A 19,153-nucleotide genomic window follows, 5' to 3' on the forward strand; every position below is an offset into this window, starting at 1 on the left:
TTAAAGTGACTAGTGATACTTTCATTAAATCCATTTATTAAAGTGGCCAGTGATTTGAGTCTGTATGTTGGAAGCAGCCTCTCTATGTTAGTGATGGCTGTTTAACAGTCTGATGGTCTTGAGATAGAAGCTGTTTTTCAGTCTCTCGGTCACAGCTTTGATACACCTGTACTGACCTCGCCTTTTGGAAGATAGCGGGGTGAACAGGCAGTGGATCGGGTGGTTGTTGTCCTTGATGATCTTTTTGGCCTTCCTGTGACATCGGGTGCTGTAAGTGTCCTGGAGGGCAGGTAGTTTGCCAATGGTGATGCGTTGTGCAGACCTCACTACCCTCTGGAGAGCCTTGCGGTTGAGCGTTGTGCAGTTGCCGTACCAGGCAGTGACACAGCCCGAGAGGATGCTCTCGATTGTGCATCTGTAAAAGTTGTGAGGGTTTTAGGTGACATGTCAAATTTCTTCAGCCTCCTGAGCTGTTGCGCCTTCTTCAACACACTGTCTGTGTGGGTGTGATGTGTACGCCGAGGAACTTAAAACTTTCCATCTTCTCGACTACTGTCCGTCGATGTGGATTGGGGGGTGCTGCCTCTGCTGTTTCCTGAAGTCCACGATCATTTCCTTTGTTTTGTTGACGTTGAGTGAGAGGTTGTTTTCCTGACACCACACTCTGAGGGCCCTCACCTCCTCCCTGCAGGACGTCTCGTTGTTGTTGGTAATCAAGCCTAACACTGTAATGTCATCTGCAAACGTGATGATTGACTTGGAGGCGTGCATGGCCATGCAGTTATGGGTGAACAGGGAGTACAGGAGAGGGCTGAGAATGCACCCTTGTGGGGCCCCAGTGTTGAGGATCAGCGGGGTGGATATGTTGTTTCCTACCTTCACCAACTGGGGTGGCCCGTCAGAAAGGTTTGTAGGCCTCCTTGATCGCACACGCTTTTTCAGTTCTGCCCACAAATTTTCTTTGTGATGGCCACTCAAATACCTTGACTTTGCTGTCCTTAAGCCATTTTGCCACAACTTTGGAAGTATGCTTGGTGTCATTGTCCATTTGGAAGAACCATTTGCGACCTAGCTTTAACTTCCTGACTGATGTCTTGAGATGTTGCTTCAATATATCCACATAATTTTCCATCCTCATGAAGCTATCTATTTTGTGAAGTACACCAGTCCCTCCAGCAGCAAGGCACCCCAACAACATAATGCTGCCACCCCCGTGCTTCACGGCTGGGATGGTGTTCTTTGGCTTGCAAGCCTCCCCCTTTTTCCTCCAAACATAACAACGGTCATTATGGTCAAACAGTTCTATTTTTGTTTCATCAGACCAGAGGATATTTCTCCTAAAAAGTACGATCTTTGTCCCCGTGTGCAGTTGCAAACCGTAGTCTGGCTTTTTTATGGCGGTTTTGGAGCAGTGGCTTCTTCCTTGCTGAGCGGCCTTTCAGGTTATGTCGATATAGGACTTATTTTACTATGGATATAGATACTTTTGTACCTGTTTCCTCCAGCATCTTCACAAGGACCTTTGCTGTTGTTCTGGGTTTGATTTGCACCTTTCGCACCAAAGTACGTTCATCTCTAGGAGACAGAACGCGTCTCCTTCCTGAGCGGTATGACGGCTGCCTGGTCCCATGGGGTTTATACTTGCGTACTATTGTTTATAGTAGATGAACGTAGTACTACGTAGATGAACGTAGTACCTTCAGGCATTTGGAAATTGCTCCCAAGGATGAACCAGACTTGTGGAGGTCTACAATATTTTTTCTGAGGTCTTGGCAGATTTCATTTGATTTTCCCATGATGTCAAGCAAATAGGAACTGAGTTTGAAGGTAGGCCTTGAAATACATCCACAAGGAACACCTCCTATTGACTCAGATGATGTCAATTATTCTATCAGAAGCTTCTAAAGCCATGTCATAATTTTCTGGAATTGTTCATGCTGTTTAAAGGCACAGTCAAATTAGATTAAATGCGATGGTTCGCGCTTTCAGTTTTGCGCAAATGCTGCCATCAATCCACGGTTTCTGGTTAGGGAAGGTTTTAATAGTCACAGTGGGTACAACATCTCCAATGCACTTCCTAATAAACTCACGGGTCAGGGTATATGTCAATGTTATTGTCTGAGGCTACCCAGAACATATCCCAGTCCACGTGATCGAAGCAATCTTGAAGCGTGGAATCCGATTGGTCAGACCAGCATTGGATAGACCTAAGCACGGGCGCTTAATGTTTAAGTTTCTGCCTATAGGAGGGGAGCAAAAAGATGGGAGTCATGGTCAGATTTGCCAAACGGAGGGCGGGGGAGGGCCTTGTATGCATTGCGGAAGTTAGAGTAGCAGTGGTCCAGTGTTTTGCTCGAGTGGGTACTACAATCAATGTCCTGGTAGAATTTAGGTAGCCTTGATCTCAAATTAGCTTTGTTAAAATCCCCAGCTACAATAAATGCAGCCTCAGGATATATGGTTTCCAGTTTACATAGAGTCCAGTGAAGTTTTTTCAGGGCTGTCGAGGTATCTGCTTGGGGGGGATATAACCGGCTGTGACTATAATCGAAGAGAATTCTCTTGGGAGATAATGCGGTCGGCATTTGATTGTAAGGAATTCTAGGTCAGGTGAACAAAAGGACTTGAGTTCCTGTATGTTGTTATGATTACACCATGAGTCATCAATCATGAGGCATACACCCCCACCCTTCTTCTTACCAGAGAGATGTTTGTTTCTGTCGGTGCAAAGCATGAAGAAACCCGGTGGCTGTACCGACTCTGACAACATATCCCGGGTGAGCCATGTTTCCGTGAAACAGAGAATGTTACAATCTCGGATGTCTCTCTGGAAGGCAACTCGTGCCCTAATTTCATCCACCTTGTGGTCTAGAGACTGGACATTGGCGAATAATATGCTGCGGTGGGTGGTGTGCTCGCCTTCTAAGTCAGGAGGCCTGTCCGTCTGCCTCTCCTGCGGCGACGACATTGTTTTGGGTCGGCCTCTGGGATTAGATACAATGTCCAGGGTGGAGGTCCAAACAAAGGATCTGCTTCGAGAAATTCGTATTCCTGGTCGTAATGTTGGTAAGTTGACGTTGCTCTTATATCTAATAGTTCTTCCCGGCTGTCTGTAATAACACTTAAGATTTTCTGGGCTAACAATGTAAGAAATAATACATAAAAAACAAATTACTACATAGTTTCCTAAGGACTTGAAGCGAGACGACCATCTCTGTCGGCACCATCTTGCTATCTGTAACTGAAGATCCCTTCATAGTTGTAGGTAGTACCTTTTTTTCAAAGAGGGTAGCATTATAAAAATAATCCCCTTAGAAGAAGATACTGTACTTTCACAAAGAGACACATACATTACAGTGCAGACCAGGCAGCATGATGGAGTAAACATAGGCACTGCATAGACACTGCTGTGGCAGGACTGATTGAACACCAGCCTGTAAGCTAATGTCTGTGTTAAAGCCCAGTGATATATGCCAATGTTGTGGAGGCCTATCGTCTGCTCAGCTCTAACTAGAGAGGTTTGTGAGGTACCGGAGAGATGGAACATGACAACAGAATATGCAAAAACAAAAAAATACTTTGCTGCAGTATTTTCATGAATATATTCATTATGGAATGAGGTCATTATGCTTTTGTTGTTGTGGAAAGTACACATTCATCATAAATCCACCCAAGAACAAGTCTGTTGTCCTGCTTTACAGCATGACCTTGGGTGTAGCTTTTACAAAGTTAACAATTATATAAACATGGACACACACGCACGCACGCACGCACACACACACACGCACACACGCACACACACACGCACACACACACACACACACACACACACACACACACACAGGGTTGGGAGTAACTCATTTAAAAACTTGAACTGTAATCAGTTACGTTACCAGCAAAAATATTCTAATCAGATTACAGATACTTTTGAAAAACGATATGATTATTTAGAAAGAATGTGTGCAAAAAAACAACAACATTATGACACCTTTCTGTTTTCTCAATGACATTAAATTCATCATTGAAAAAAGGCGCAAGTTTAAATTTGTTCCACAGGAGCAAATCTGACTCCAATTCAGAGACTACAAGTCAGAGACCCCGATAATGACACAAAAAATGTGTTTGATGGATCTTCTAATGCCTCTTTAAACTTCTTATGGCTGCAGGGGCAGTATTGAGTAGCTTGGATGAAAGGTGCACAGAGGTGCCCAGAGTAAAAGGCCTGCTCCTCAGTCATAGTTGCTAATATATGCATATTATTATTAGTATTGGATAGAAAACACTCAGAAGTTTCTAAAACTGTTTGAATTATGTCCGTGAGTATAACAGAACCCATTTGGCAGGCAAAAACCTGAGACGTTCCACTTCCTGTTTGGTATTTTCTGAGGCTGGTAGATTTTCAAACAAGCTCCCATTGAAATTACAGCGAGATATGGATGAATTTTCACTTCCTACGGCTTCCACTAGATGTCAACAGTCAATAGAACTTTGTCTGATGACTCTGCTGTGAAGGAGGGCCGAAGGAGACGGGTATGAGTAACCACTGCCGTGAGGTGACCACGCTTTGACCACGCGCGTTCACGTGAGAGGCAGCTCCATTCCATCGCTCAACTGAAGTAAATGTAATTCTCCAGTTGGAACGTTATTCAAGATGTATGTTAACAACATTCTAAAGATTGATTCAATACATCGTTTGACATGTTTCTACTGACTGTTACAGAACTTTTGGACATTTCGTCACGTTTTAGTGAACGCGCTTTGTGACTTTGGAATTGTTTACCAAACACGATAACCATAGTAGCTAATTGGACATAAATAACGGACATTATCGAACAAATCAAGCATTTATTGTGGACCTGGGATTCCCGGGAGTGCATTCTGATGAAGATCATCAAAAGTAAGGGAATATTTATCATGTAATTTCTGGTTTCTGTTGACTCCAACATGGCGGATAATTTGACTCTTGTTCTGAGCTCCGTCTCAGATTATTGCATAGTTTGCTTTTTCCGTAAACATTTTTTTAAATCTGACACAGCGGTTGCATTAAGGAGAGGTATATCTATAATTCCATGTGTATAACTTGTATTATCATCTACATTTATGATGAGTATTTCTGTTGAAATGATGTGGCTATGCACTATCACTGGAACTAGTGAATGTAACGCGCCAATGTAAACTCAGATTTTCTTTATATAAATATGAACTTTATCAGACAAAACATGCATGTATTGTGTAACATGAAGTCCTATGAGTGTCTTCTGATGAAGATCATCCAAGGTTAGTGATTCATTTTAGCTATATTTCTGCTTTTTGTGACTGCTATCTTTCGCTGGAAAAATGGCTGTGCTTATTGTGGTTTGGTGTGACCTAACATAATCTTTTGTAGTGCTTTCGCTGAAAAGCATATTTGAAATCGGACACTTTGGTTGGATTAACAACAAGATTACCTATAAAATGGTATAGACACATGTATGTCTGAGAAATTTTAATTATGAGATTTCTGTTGTTTTGAATTTGGCGCACTGCACTTTCACTGGCTGTTGTCATATCATCTCGTTACCGGGATTGCAGCCATAAGAAGTTTTAAAGGAAAGGTAATCCAAAAGTTATGTTACCAATTAAAATGTTGGACAGATAACTAGTAACTTTGACGGATTACATTTAGAAAATAACCTACCCAAACCCTGCACACACACACACACACACACACACACACACACACACACACACACACACACACACACACACACACACACACACACACACACACACACACATCACTACATTTGTCAAAAAATTTGAGACAAGGCAAAATGTTTTCTATTTTCCCCCCTGTCGGAAGTTCATCAGTGCTGTAACATCATTAGAATATCACCCAGATATATGAGCCTGTAATCAAACATTTTATGCTAATTGTATTTGTTTATGAGCAAATGAACGTCAGGGATGCAAAACAAATGATGCTGTGAGTGCACACTGCACACAACATGATGGGATTCCTGAAGAATTCATTAGTTGTTTACAGGTAATTAGAGGTTATAATTAAGGTGATTAGTGTGCATGACGCAGACACGCACACATACATACACACACGCATGCATGAAGGCACAAACGTACGCACACACACACAAACACACACACACACTAAATCAAAGGATCTAATTCTCCCCTGTACTTCCCTCCCTGGGTTTCTCAGTGTCATTATGGAAAGTGCTGACATAGTTGTCTGCTATAAACCAAGCATTGGATGTAGAGAGTTTGGGAACACGTTATTTTAAGGGTTCATAATAAACCTTTTATAAGGCATTTATAAGGCAATTACAAACCGTTTGCTCACCATTTATGAATTATTACTATTATATATATATATATATTTTTTTTTATACTTTGCCATCCTACCTCACTTCTACCAACACATCTACTGCACCACTAGGGGCACAAAAACTCTAGACCAAATTTATTCTCCCCACATAAAGGCATACAAGACCCTCCCTTGTCTTCACTTCAGCACACCTGGACCATGACTCCATTCTCATGCTTCCTATTTACAAAAAAAGCTCAAACAGGAAGCACCAGTGATGAGCTCAATATGGAAGTGGTCGGATGAAGCAGACGAGGCTACAAGACTGTTTTGCTAGTACAGACTGGGATTGTTCTGGGATTCATTCATAAAGTCACAGGCTTTATCAGTATGTGCATAGACGATGTCATCCCCACAGTGACTATAAAAACATATCCAAATGAAAAACCATGCATTACAGGTGATATTCACGCTAAGCTAAAGGCTAGAGCTACCGCTTACAAGGAACGGGACACACAGTACAAGAAAGCCCACTACGACCTACGACGAGACATCAAACATGCAAAAGAAAAATATAGGAGGAAGGTGGAATCCTATTACACTGGCTCCGACGCTCGTCGTATGTGGCAGGGCTTGCAGATGATAACAGATTACAAAGGGAAACCCAGCCATGCATTGCCCAGTGATGCATAATTCCCAAATGAGCTAAATAATTTTATGCTCACTTTGAGGAATATAACACTGTGCCTTGCGTGAAAGCCCCTGTTTTTCTGGATGACTGTGATCTCGCTCTCCGTGGCCGATGTGAGCTTAAACACATTAACAATCACGAAGGCTGTCGGGCCAGACGGAATACAAGGGCACGTTCTCAAAGCATGCACAGACCAGCTGGCAAGTGTCTTCACAGACGTCTGTCCTTGTCCCAGTCTTTAATCCCAACATGTTTCAAGCTGACCACCATTGTCTCTTTTCCCAAGAGTTCCAAGGTAGCCTGCCTAAATGACTATCGCCCTGTAGCACTCACGTCGGAAATTATGAAGTGCTTTGAAAGGCTGGTCATGACACACATCAACACCATCATCCCAGACACCCTTGTCGTGTCTTTACTGTCATTAAATTGAGGACTTACTTTTTATCAAAGATTCTCTGTAATTAGTTAATACGCGATCAACTAAATAATAACGTAATAATTAACTAGGAAGTTGGGGCACCAGGGAAAGTCTTCAGATTACAAAGTTATAATTTCCCAATATAACCTTTCAGATATTTTCATATCTGATCAATAGTCTTCTGATTAATGATTTATTTATTTTACCTCACGTTAGTCTCATTCCAAACGTCGTAAATTGTTGGTTATCTGCACGAACCCAGTCTTCACTATGAGTCATCCATACATCAATTGTCTTAAATCATTTATTTATTACTAACTAAGTAATTAACAGAAATGCATAAACAAACAAACAAACTTAAAATGGTTACATGAAATGATATGAGAAATATGCCCTAGTGGGCTGAACCGGCATGGCGGCTTGTTAGACAAAGGGAAAGTTGGGGGTCGACTAAGAAGTCACTACAGAGTTCATAATTATAACAATTGACATGCTAATCCTTTACACATGAACGCTCACTCATTCAGGAACAATTGCAATCAATATATAGATATTTACGCTCAGTGTGTCGTCTTGATCGCTGGAGAAAAGTTTGTTTCTGTTGGAGAGTTTCGTCTCTATCTTGGTTATTGTGGATAGTTCAGAGTGACATTCGTTATAGAATGGATGTTTCGGCGGTTGTCGTTCTTCGCGTTCAATGATACCGAATTCCTAGCTGCAGACTAGTAATCAATATCAAAGACTTGTTCTTATTCTATCGGTATAGTCTAAGAGTTTAACCACGTGGTATGGTTAAAGATTCAGCAATGGTACACAACCTTCGTTCCTCTCCTAATGGAGAAAAACATGGTCTAGTGATAATTTCTCAGAGTTGGGTTTTTATTAGGATTGCAGAAAGGGCTGTCCCAGGATGTCTGACCCAACTGGGCTCAGGGGCGGGGTCCTCGGATTTAGATTTTTCTTCATTAAACAGTCCAAAATCATATTACACAATTATACAAACAGTATCATACTCACTCATTCAACTTATACAACAATTATATGTAAACCTCATATCTGAGGCTATTATATAAACAGTGGTATGGTAATGTAGCCACACAGTCTCCTATGAGGTTCCCAAGTTGTGACAAACGGACCAGTTAATAGCTGGAATCTTCACCGATCTTTTATACTTTTTCCGGAACATGAAATCTGTTCGTACCTCAAGTTCTGTGAGGTGGAATAAATCCCTTTGTTCTCTATGAAAGTTTTACCCTCTGCTATACTGTGTGTCCATGAGGAGATTCTCAGGAATTTACGGCGTCTCTCTGGCCACAGCATGGGTTGAAGGAGGAAAGGGGGAGGCAGGGAGTGGCAGGGAGAGGGGGATGGGGCTTGATGTACACAAACAGGCAACGTCATGACACCCTAGACAGACTCCAATTCACATACCACCCCAACAGATCCACAGATGACGCTCTCCATTGCACTTCACACTGCCCTCTTCCACCTGGACAAATGGAAATAACTACATTATGTTAGAAGGATGTTATTCAATGCCATAGTCCCCTCCAAACTCATCACCAACTCAATATTAGGAAGGTGTTCCTAATGTTTGGTATACTCAGTGTAAATACACCATATACACACTTACTCACACACACTACATTGACACTCCCACACAAAACCCACACACATTCACGTACACTACATACGCACACACACACACATACAGTAGAAACACGACACAAACACACATACATACACATTACACACGCACACTCACACACTTTTAGACTCATCATTTGACTCTTATTATTGTCTATCCTGATGCCTAGTCACTTTACCCTGCCTTCATGTGCATATCTACCTCATTATTATCTATCCTGATGCCTAGTCACTTAACCCTGCCTTCATGTATATACCTACCTCATTATTGTCTATCCTGATGCCTAGTCACTTAACCCTGCCTTCATGTATATACCTACCTCATTATTGTCTATCCTGATGCCTAGTCACTTAACCCTGCCTTCATGTACATACCTACCTCATTATTATCTATCCTGATGCCTAGTCACTTAACCCTTTCTTCATGTACATATCTACCTCATTATTGTCTATCCTGATGCCTAATCACTTAACCCTGCCTTCATGTACATATCTACCTCATTATTATCTATCCTGATGCCTAGTCACTTTACCCTGCCTTCATGTACATATCTACCGCATTATTATCTATCCTGATGCCTAGTCACTTTACCCTGCCTTCATGTACATATCTACCTCAAATACCTTATTATTGTCTATCCTGATGCCTAGTCACTTAACCCTGCCTTCATGTACATATCTACCTCATTATTGTCTATCCTGATGCCTAGTCACTTAACCCTGCCTTCATGTACATATGTACCCCATTATTGTCTATCCTGATGCCTAGTCACTTAACCCTGCCTTCATATACATATCTACCTCATTATTATCTATCCTGGTGCCTAGTCACCTAAACCTGCCTTCATGTACATATCTACCTCAAATAACTTGTACCACTGCAGAATGATCTGGTACTGGTACTCCCTGTATACATTGATCTGGTACTGGTACTCCCTGTATACAGCTCTACATTGATCTGGTACTGGTACTCCCTGTATACAGCTCCACATTGATCTGGTACTGGTACTCCCTGTATATAGCTCCACATTGATCTGGTACTGGTACCCCCTGTATATAGCTCCACATTGATCTGGTACTGGTACTCCCTGTATATAGCTCCACATTGATCTGGTACTGGTACTCCCTGTATATAGCTCCACATTGATCTGGTACTGCTACTCCTTGTATATAGCTCCACATTGATCTGGTACTGGTACTCCCTGTATATAGCTCCACATTGATCTGGTACTGGTACTTCCTGTATATAGCTCCACATTGATCTGGTACTGGTACTCCCTGTATATAGCTCCACATTGATCTGGTACTGGTATTCCCTGTATATAGCTCCACATTGATCTGGTACTGATACTCCCTGTATATAGCTCCACATTGATCTGGTACTGCTACTCCTTGTATATAGCTCCACATTGATCTGGTACTGGTACTCCCTGTATATAGCTCTACATTGATCTGGTACTGGTACTCCCTGTATATAGCTCCACATTGATCTGGTACTGGTACTTCCTGTATATAGCTCCACATTGATCTGGTACTGCTACTCCCTGTATATAGCTCTACATTGATCTGGTACTGCTACTCCCTGTATATAACTCCACATTGATCTGGTACTGCTACTCCCTGTATATAACTCCACATTGATCTGGTACTGCTACTCCCTGTATATAGCTCCACATTGATCTGGTACTGGTACTCCCTGTATATAGCTCCACATTGATCTGGTACTGCTACTACCTGTATATAGCTCCACATTGATCTGGTACTCCCTGTATATAGCTCCACATTGATCTGGTACTCCCTGTATATAGCTCCACATTGATCTGGCACTGGTACTCCCTGTATATAGCTCCACATTGATCTGGTACTGATATTCCCTGTATATAGCTCCACATTGATCTGGTACTGGTACTTCCTGTATATAGCTCCACATTGATCTGGTACTGGTACTTCCTGTATATAGCTCCACATTGATCTGGTACTGGTACTCCCTGTATATAGCTCCACATTGATCTGGTACTGGTACTTCCTGTATATAGCTCCACATTGATCTGGTACTGGTACTTCCTGTATATAGCTCCACATTGATCTGGTGCTGGTACTTCCTGTATATAGCTCCACATTGATCTGGTACTGGTACTTCCTATATAGAGCTCCAGTCATGTGTATTTTGTTTTATTCCTTGTGTTACAATTTTATTTTTACTTTTATTTCTAAACTCTGCATCGTTGGGAAGGGCTCGTAAGCAAGCATTTCACGGTAAAGTCTACACTAGTTGTATTCGGCGCATGTGACAAATATAAATGTATTTGATTTGATTTCCTTAAACATCCTGTGTTTGTGATTATTTTTTACCAGGTACTGCAGGAATGTCTATCAATGGCATGCCCATATTTTGTGATACATTTCACTAGTCACTCAAAACATTTATAAAGCATTTTTGCCAGCAGCATACCACCCTGCATACCACTGCTGGCTTGCTTCTGAAGCTAAGCAGGGTTGGTCCTGGTCAGTCCCTGGATGGGAGACCAGATGCTGCTGGAAGTGGTGTTGGAGGGCCAGTAGGAGGCACTCTTTCCTCTGGTCTAAAAAATATCCCAATGCCCCAGGGCAGTGATTGGGGACACTGCCCTGTGTAGGGTGCCGTCTTTCGGATGGGACGTTAAACGGGTGTCCTGACTCTCTGAGGTCATTAAAGATCCCATGGCACTTATCGTAAGAGTAGGGGTGTTAACCCCAGTGTCCTGGCTAAATTCCCAATCTGGCCCTCAAACCATCACGGTCACCTAATAATCCCCAGTTTACAATTGGCTCATTCATCCCCCTCCTCTCCCCTGTAACTCTTCCCCAGGTCGTTGCTGCAAATGAGAACATGTTCTCAGTCAACTTACCTGGTAAAATAAAAAAATAAATAAAATTTATAAAGTATAAATTGTCCTCACAAATGGTTTATAAATGTGGGAGTATCAATAACATTTCAATCAAACTATTTATAAAGCCCTTTTTACATCAGCAGACCCAGCCTAAAACCTCAAACAGCAAGCAATACAGATGTACTGTAGAAGAACGGTGGCTAGGAAAAACTCCCTAGAAAGGCATGGAACCTAAGGAAGAAACCTAAAGAGGAAGCAGGCTCTGAGAGGTGGCCAGTCCTCTTCTGGCTGTGCCGGGTGGAGATTATAAGAGTACATGGCCATTAAGGCCATATTGTTCTTCAAGATGTTCAAACGTTCATAGATGACCAGAGTAATAATGAATAAACAGACTGAACACACCATTTATAAATGCCTTATACATGGTTTATTACAGGCACTTCAAATAAAGAGCTACTGATAGTTTTTTGAACCTCCTCTCTCTCCCCCATCACTGTTTTCCTTCTTTCTACCATTCCCCTCCAGTAACCAATCCCTCACACCAAGCAGAGTAGGAATCTGAGCCAGGCAGATGGCATATATTGGCACACTAAAACTATTGCAGATCTATGCTTCTACAGTACAGCCTAAATCAGTACAGCCTAAATTAAATATCCAATCCCCTATCTCCCATTAGACAATATCTCACTTCCCACCTGGGTCTAAGACTACAAGTACAGAATAAAACCAGGTGATTCTTTTGCGGTGATAAGCAGCTAGGCAGCAGCCAGTAGCCCCTCCCCCCTGGAGGTGTAATTTGCCTGCAATAGGTTCTGAGTGCAGCCGTGGCTCATTAGTGCCAGTGGGGAATAATCACACAGTGACTGATGACCATATGCCACAGCCTCACACTGCTGATGACTTTACAGTCTAATCCTGATTGGTTTATTCATCTGGGTCTCAGAGTAGGATAGTTGACCTAGGATCAGTTTTGCTTTTAGATCATAATTAATACAATTTTACGGACTGGGGGGAGCTGATCCTAGATCAGCACTCTCACTGAGACGCTTTTTGAATAGTCCAAACAGGAATGAGAAAGAGAGAGCTTGAGAGCTGCTGTGTTTGAGTTTATGATGGATCAAGACTATAGCTTTGGATGCAGAGAAGTCCTTATGCACAAGAATACATTTCGGGCACTAACTTTAATTTTATTTAAGAGTATTATGGATAGGCTAGCCCGGCTGTAGATAAGATGACTGCTACTGACAAAGGCTGCTGAGCCTGAGGGGGAACATGAAAATTTTCATCATATTGATCAACTAAGAGTTGAGAATGTTCCAGTGTGTGAAGGGATTATTGGGTAATAATTGTATAACACTGCCTCTCATTGGCTTAGACAGGGGTTCTGGGCAGATTGTAGGTGGTGACTGATGATCCTGGATCAGATTGAGACCCAGACATTTAAAGTTACATGCCACCTGCACTAGAAGTCATTTAAAATGTCTTCTTGGGTCACAGTTACAGTTGGAAATTCAATCACCTTGTCTGCCACTGAAGGGGGACAACTTTCTCCTAAGATTACTAAGAAGAAATGTAATAGCTAAGAGCATTAAAAGCAGGCTCCTGCTAGCCCAGCTGCCAATAGTGAATAAATGATTGGGTCGCTGCATCCAGACAGCAAAATCAATGCAGCGTACCAGAGGACTTCTTGTGTTAGTTGTGCTGCTGTGTTCGTGTCGACATGGGAAGTGGTTTCGCTGACATCTCAGAGCATCATTAGACTATACCTCTTACCACTATAGGCCTAGCTGTGGACCAATCCTCCACCTCCTGCTTCTTTGGGATTTGGTGGAAAGTAAGAGAATAGTTATACTAGATACATTCAGTATAAGAATAATTGAGCCAGTTATAAGCCTCTCGTCAAATACACTACTTTGTCATGTGAACTTGCTTCACTGAACGGCTCCTCATACTTCTGCCTTGTCCCCTTATCCCTTTCACCTGTCCCCTCTCTGCTATCCTGTCCCTGAGACTCTGGGGTACAAGAGAGGTAGGACAGAGAAGTGGAGGGAGATAGCTCTGCTCAGCCGGAGTGTCCGGGTGAAAAGGCAGTGCAGATGTAATTTGTCCTCAATGGCTGTTTGGGAAGAGTAATTGTGGTGACATTGGCCGGTCGATAGTATGGATTTTTTGTTTGGAGTGCCCTGTGTGTGTGGTGCTAGGGGAGGCCAGGAAATATAAGACGGCTGCTCAAACACAATAAAAATGGATTGTGGGTGTGGTGGTTGTTTGCTGGGCTGGTATCCGTCGTTTGGCTGTGTGTGGATGTTATACTGTAGTCGGGTTGTTTCACAATCACAAATACCCCCTCTGTCCTTCCCTGCATGGCAGGATATTACCATTGGATTGGTGGCCATTGAAATAGATAGAAATCCTTAAAATATGCATTCAAAAATGTCAGTCAAAACAACGCAAACACAATTCTCCCTGTGTACGCCCACTAAAAGTCAAGGCACACTGAAAATAAGCCTTAATGCCATCATGACTATCAACTATCAAGATGACTTATCATGCAAAACCACCACATACTGTAGTGTAAAGTACTCTGAAAGGAATGCGACAGTGGGTAGTTAATTTATGGAAAGCTCTGGTGTGTTTTTACTATAATACATTATGGTGGTGGACAGAAAAAGTTAGTGTGTGGGGTAGACTGACCCCGGCACTGCTGGTACATACAGTCCTGTGACAGTTGGGGGTGAGTAGCCCCGGGGTAGACCACTGGAAGAAGCCTGCTATGGTATCCCAGTCAGCCCTGACTAGATGAGGCAACGGTGTGAGCGCTGTGTTCTGCTGTGTGCTGTATGCTCAACCCACCATGAGGGAAGTAATGAGGGAGAAGGAAAGGGTTATAACACAGTGGGCAGACATAGCCTACACTCCCTGTTACACATACAGATGTTACACATAAACGCCCACACACCTGTTACGGTGCCTCCTAACAGAGGAAGATGCAGGAATCAGGAGCAGGAGAGCAAGGTAATCCCAGTGGCAAAAGTTTAATGAGCAGTCCCAACACAACTACAACATGGGACTAAAACACGCCCAAAACGAGATTGGCACACACACAGGGAATAAAGCGTAACACACACGGAGGAGAAACCTCTACTACTAAACTCAATACCAAAACGGCACAACTGCCGAGAGAAAAGAAACCCTGTGGTGCAGACACGCACCCCTAAATAACATCACCACAGAAAACAATCCCGCACAAAGACTCGCAGGCAGCGGAGGTAAATATACCCACCGAAATCAACTAACAAGACACAGGTGTAAACAATACAGACAGACACAAACGAAAAGGAACAATGGATCGGTGGCAGCTAGTAGGCCGGCGACGACGACCGCCGAGCACCACCCGAATAGGAAGGGGAGCCACCTTCGGTGGAAGTCGTGACATCACCCATCCTAACACACACACAAACGCACGTTCACACACATTGACTTACACACAGACGCACACACACATGGATGCACTCACATACAAACACACACACAGATTAACATACTCATACAAATACTGTATCTTTGGTTAATAAAAGTCTCAGTGTCTGGTCTCAGTGGCACAGTGCTACTTCATGTACGGATGGGATATGGGCATAAGGGCAATCCCCCTGTCTTCTCTTTCTCTCTCCCTCCCTCTTTCTCAGTCCAGTGTGTGGAGTAAAGTCTCTAAACCGAGTTGACTGGCCCTGCCTCCACACTGTCCTCCCTGCAGTCTGGGGGTGTCACCACATAGCCTCTTCTCAGCTTTCATCTTGGCAGCTGTCCACCACCGCCTGGGTAATGAACAATGTGTGGCCCGTCTTCTTGGCACACCTCCCACTGTGCCCAGGCAACCTCAACCTCCTCGCCCTCTTCGCCTCGATCTGCGCCAGAACGCCAAGTCAGTGTCACCGCTGTGTCACATCTCGCGTCAGGTCCCGTTTCACTCTAAAGCAGCCACTCGATGAGAACAAACAGGAACGTTGGGGAACGTTCACTGAGTCAAAAGAGGCTGAGGGGGCCCCGTTGTGACACGACGTCTGCTGCCCTGACTTAAGTGAGCGCAACACCTGACAGGGAAAAAGGTCACATGGCTCATCAGCGAGCGGAGCCGAGGTTGGACAACAAGTGGCGCTTCAAACGGGATGGCAGGGTCACAAACGAGATGCATCCCGAGAGCGCTTATGGATACATGGCTGGAGCATGGCCTTCTGGGAGCGGTGGGTAGGACAGGAATCCTGCCGGGAAGTGTCCCTTCTGGTTTCACAGCCAGGGTGATGAAACGACCTCCGAGCTGGACTGAGACAATGTGGATCACGCTAAGTATGATCATCACAATAGAGTGTACCAAGAAGACTTTTGAAATCAAGACAGTTAGTTGAAGATGCATGTCCCCTGTGCAGTTATATAGTTGAAGTGGGAAGTTTACATAAACTTAAGTTGGAGTCATTAAAACTCGTTTTTCAACCACTCCACAAATTTCTTGAAAACAAACTATAGTTTTGGCAAGTTGGTTAGGACATCTACTTTGTGCATGACACAAGTAATTTTTCCAACAATTGTTTACAGACAGATTATTTCACTGTATCACAATTCCAGTGGGTCAGAAGTTTACATACACTAAGTTGACTGTGCCTTTAAACAGTGTGTAAAAAATAAGCTTCTGATAGGCTAATTGACATCATTTGAGTCAATTGGAGATGTACCTGTGGATGTATTTCAGGGCCTACCTTCAAACTCAGTGCCTCTTTGCTTGACATCATGGGAAAATCAAAAGAAATCAGCCAAGACCTCATAAAAAAATTGTAGACCTCCACAAGTCTGGTTCATCCTTGGGAGCAATTTCCAAACGCCTGAAGGTACCACGTTCATCTGTACAAACAATAGTACGCAAGTATAAACACCATGGGACCACGCAGCCGTCATACCACTCAGGAAGGAGACGCGTTCGGTTTCCTTGAGATTTCCTTGAGAACGTACTTTGGTGCGACAAGTGCAAATCAATCCCAGAACAACAGCAAAGGTCCTTGTGAAGATGCTGGAGGAAACAGGTACAAAAGTATCTATATCCACAGTAAAACGAGTCCTATATCGACATAACCTGAAAGGCAGCTCAGCAAGGAAGAAGCCACTGCTCCAAAACTGCCATAAAAAGACAGACTATGGTTTGCAACTGCACATACGGACAAAGATCGTACTTTTTGGAGAAATGTCCTCTGGTCTGATGAAACAAAAATAGAACTGTTTGGCCATAATGACCATCATTATGTTTGGAGGAAAAAGGGGGAGGCTAGCAAGCCAAAGATCACCATCCCAACCGTGAAGCACCGGGGGTGGCAGCATCATGTTGTGGGGGTGCTTTGCTGCAGGAGGGACTGGTGCACTTCACAAAATAGATGGCATCATGAGGACGGAAAATTATGTGGATATATTGAAGCAACATTTCAAGACATCAGTCAGGAAATTAAAGCTTAGTCGCAAATGGGTCTTCCAAATGGACAATGACCCCAAGCATACTTCCAAAGTTGTGGCAAAATGGCTTAAGGACAGCAAAGTCAAGGTATTGGAATGGCCATCACAAAGCCCTGACCCCAATTCTATAAAAAATTTGTGGGCAGAACTGACAAAGCGTGTGCGAGCAAGGAGGCCTACAAACCTGACTCAATTACACCAGCTCTGTCAGGAGGAATGGGCCAAAATTCACCCAACTTATGGGAAGCTTGTGGAAGGCTATCCGAAACGTTTGCCCCAAGATAAACAATTTAAAGGCAATGCTACCAAATACTAATTGAGTGTATGTAAACGTCTGACCCACTGGGACTGTGATGAAAGGAATAAAAGCTGAAGTAAATCATTCTCTCTACTATTATTCTGACATTTCACATTCCTAAAATAAAGTGGTGATCTTAACTGACCTAAGACAGGGAATTTTTATTGTGATTAAATGTCAGGAATTGTGAAAAACTGAGTTTAAATGTATTTGGCTAAGGCGTATGTAATTTTCTGACTTCAACTGTAAGTATATCAAACAAGAGTGTTTTTAAAAAAGAACTAAGGCCTAGATTCAATCCGGACCGTGGAAGATCGGCACTGTAGCGTGCTTGACATTTAAAGGTAATTTCAAATTGACATATGCATTTGCAGCATTTACCATGAATGCAGTCTCCGCGGGAACATTGCCTGTAAAAGCTGCATAGCTTTTTGGACTAAAAAAATTGTCTGAAACAAACAGTTGCTTGAAGTTAACATTCCACCATAGTGAAATAAGCCACCATCACTTATCAGAAATGAATAGACAGACAGAATGCAAAGTGGTATGATGGTAGAGTGAGTGAAGATGCAGATTTGTATTTTATGCAGTGTTGGGAAGTAGTGAAGTACATGTAGCTCCACTAGTCATTCTGTTAAGATTATCACCCCAAAGTAAGTTAATGACATTTCAGATTTACATATGATAATTTTTCACAAAGTAGTTTGGATGAAGCGAACTACTTTTTCAAAGTAACTTTATTTAGGTAAACTATGTCTTTCCTCAGGGTAATTTCAGTGTAGCTTAACTTCTTCCAGCGTGAACCAATTGGTAACTTGGAAACCAAGCAATAGAACGGAAATTAAAAACTGGAGTGTGTTTAAACGGAATAATAGAAAACCAATAATAGAGAATAAAAGTTGAAAACTGTACCTTTGTCTACCTCTGCTTCACTCTGACAGGTTCTATGTCTGAGTTGAGCATGCACTTTCCACCTTGTCACACACACACACACTGTGCCATCTTACATAAAACCAGTGTTGGGAAAGTTACTCTGAAAATATAGTTGACCATCAATATCATTTATCTTTCTTTTTACACTAAAGACCATGTTGGCAAAAAAAGGGCACAGGATCCGATGCAGTCCAGCATGCAGGCATCCATTATCTCAGACTTAATCACTACAGAAAAAACTCCATTATCCAGGTGCTCCCTCACCAAACACAGCTCTCTGACACACGGCTCCACCATGCCTCCGGACTGCATCCCTTCCTGTGGGCAGCCGCCTGGGTAAAAAACAAATACGGGGTTTAAATACATGCAGTTCAAATCATATGAACTTTCAATTAACCAATAGGAATTATTCATATAGATTGCATTCAAATAGGTCACACCTGTGACATGCAACTCCCCTAACTTCCACACGGAGCAGCAGTATGCTCATGGAGATCCTCCT

This window comes from Salvelinus fontinalis, chromosome 9 (assembly GCF_029448725.1).
Source record: "Salvelinus fontinalis isolate EN_2023a chromosome 9, ASM2944872v1, whole genome shotgun sequence".
Classification (NCBI taxonomy): domain Eukaryota; kingdom Metazoa; phylum Chordata; class Actinopteri; order Salmoniformes; family Salmonidae; genus Salvelinus; species Salvelinus fontinalis.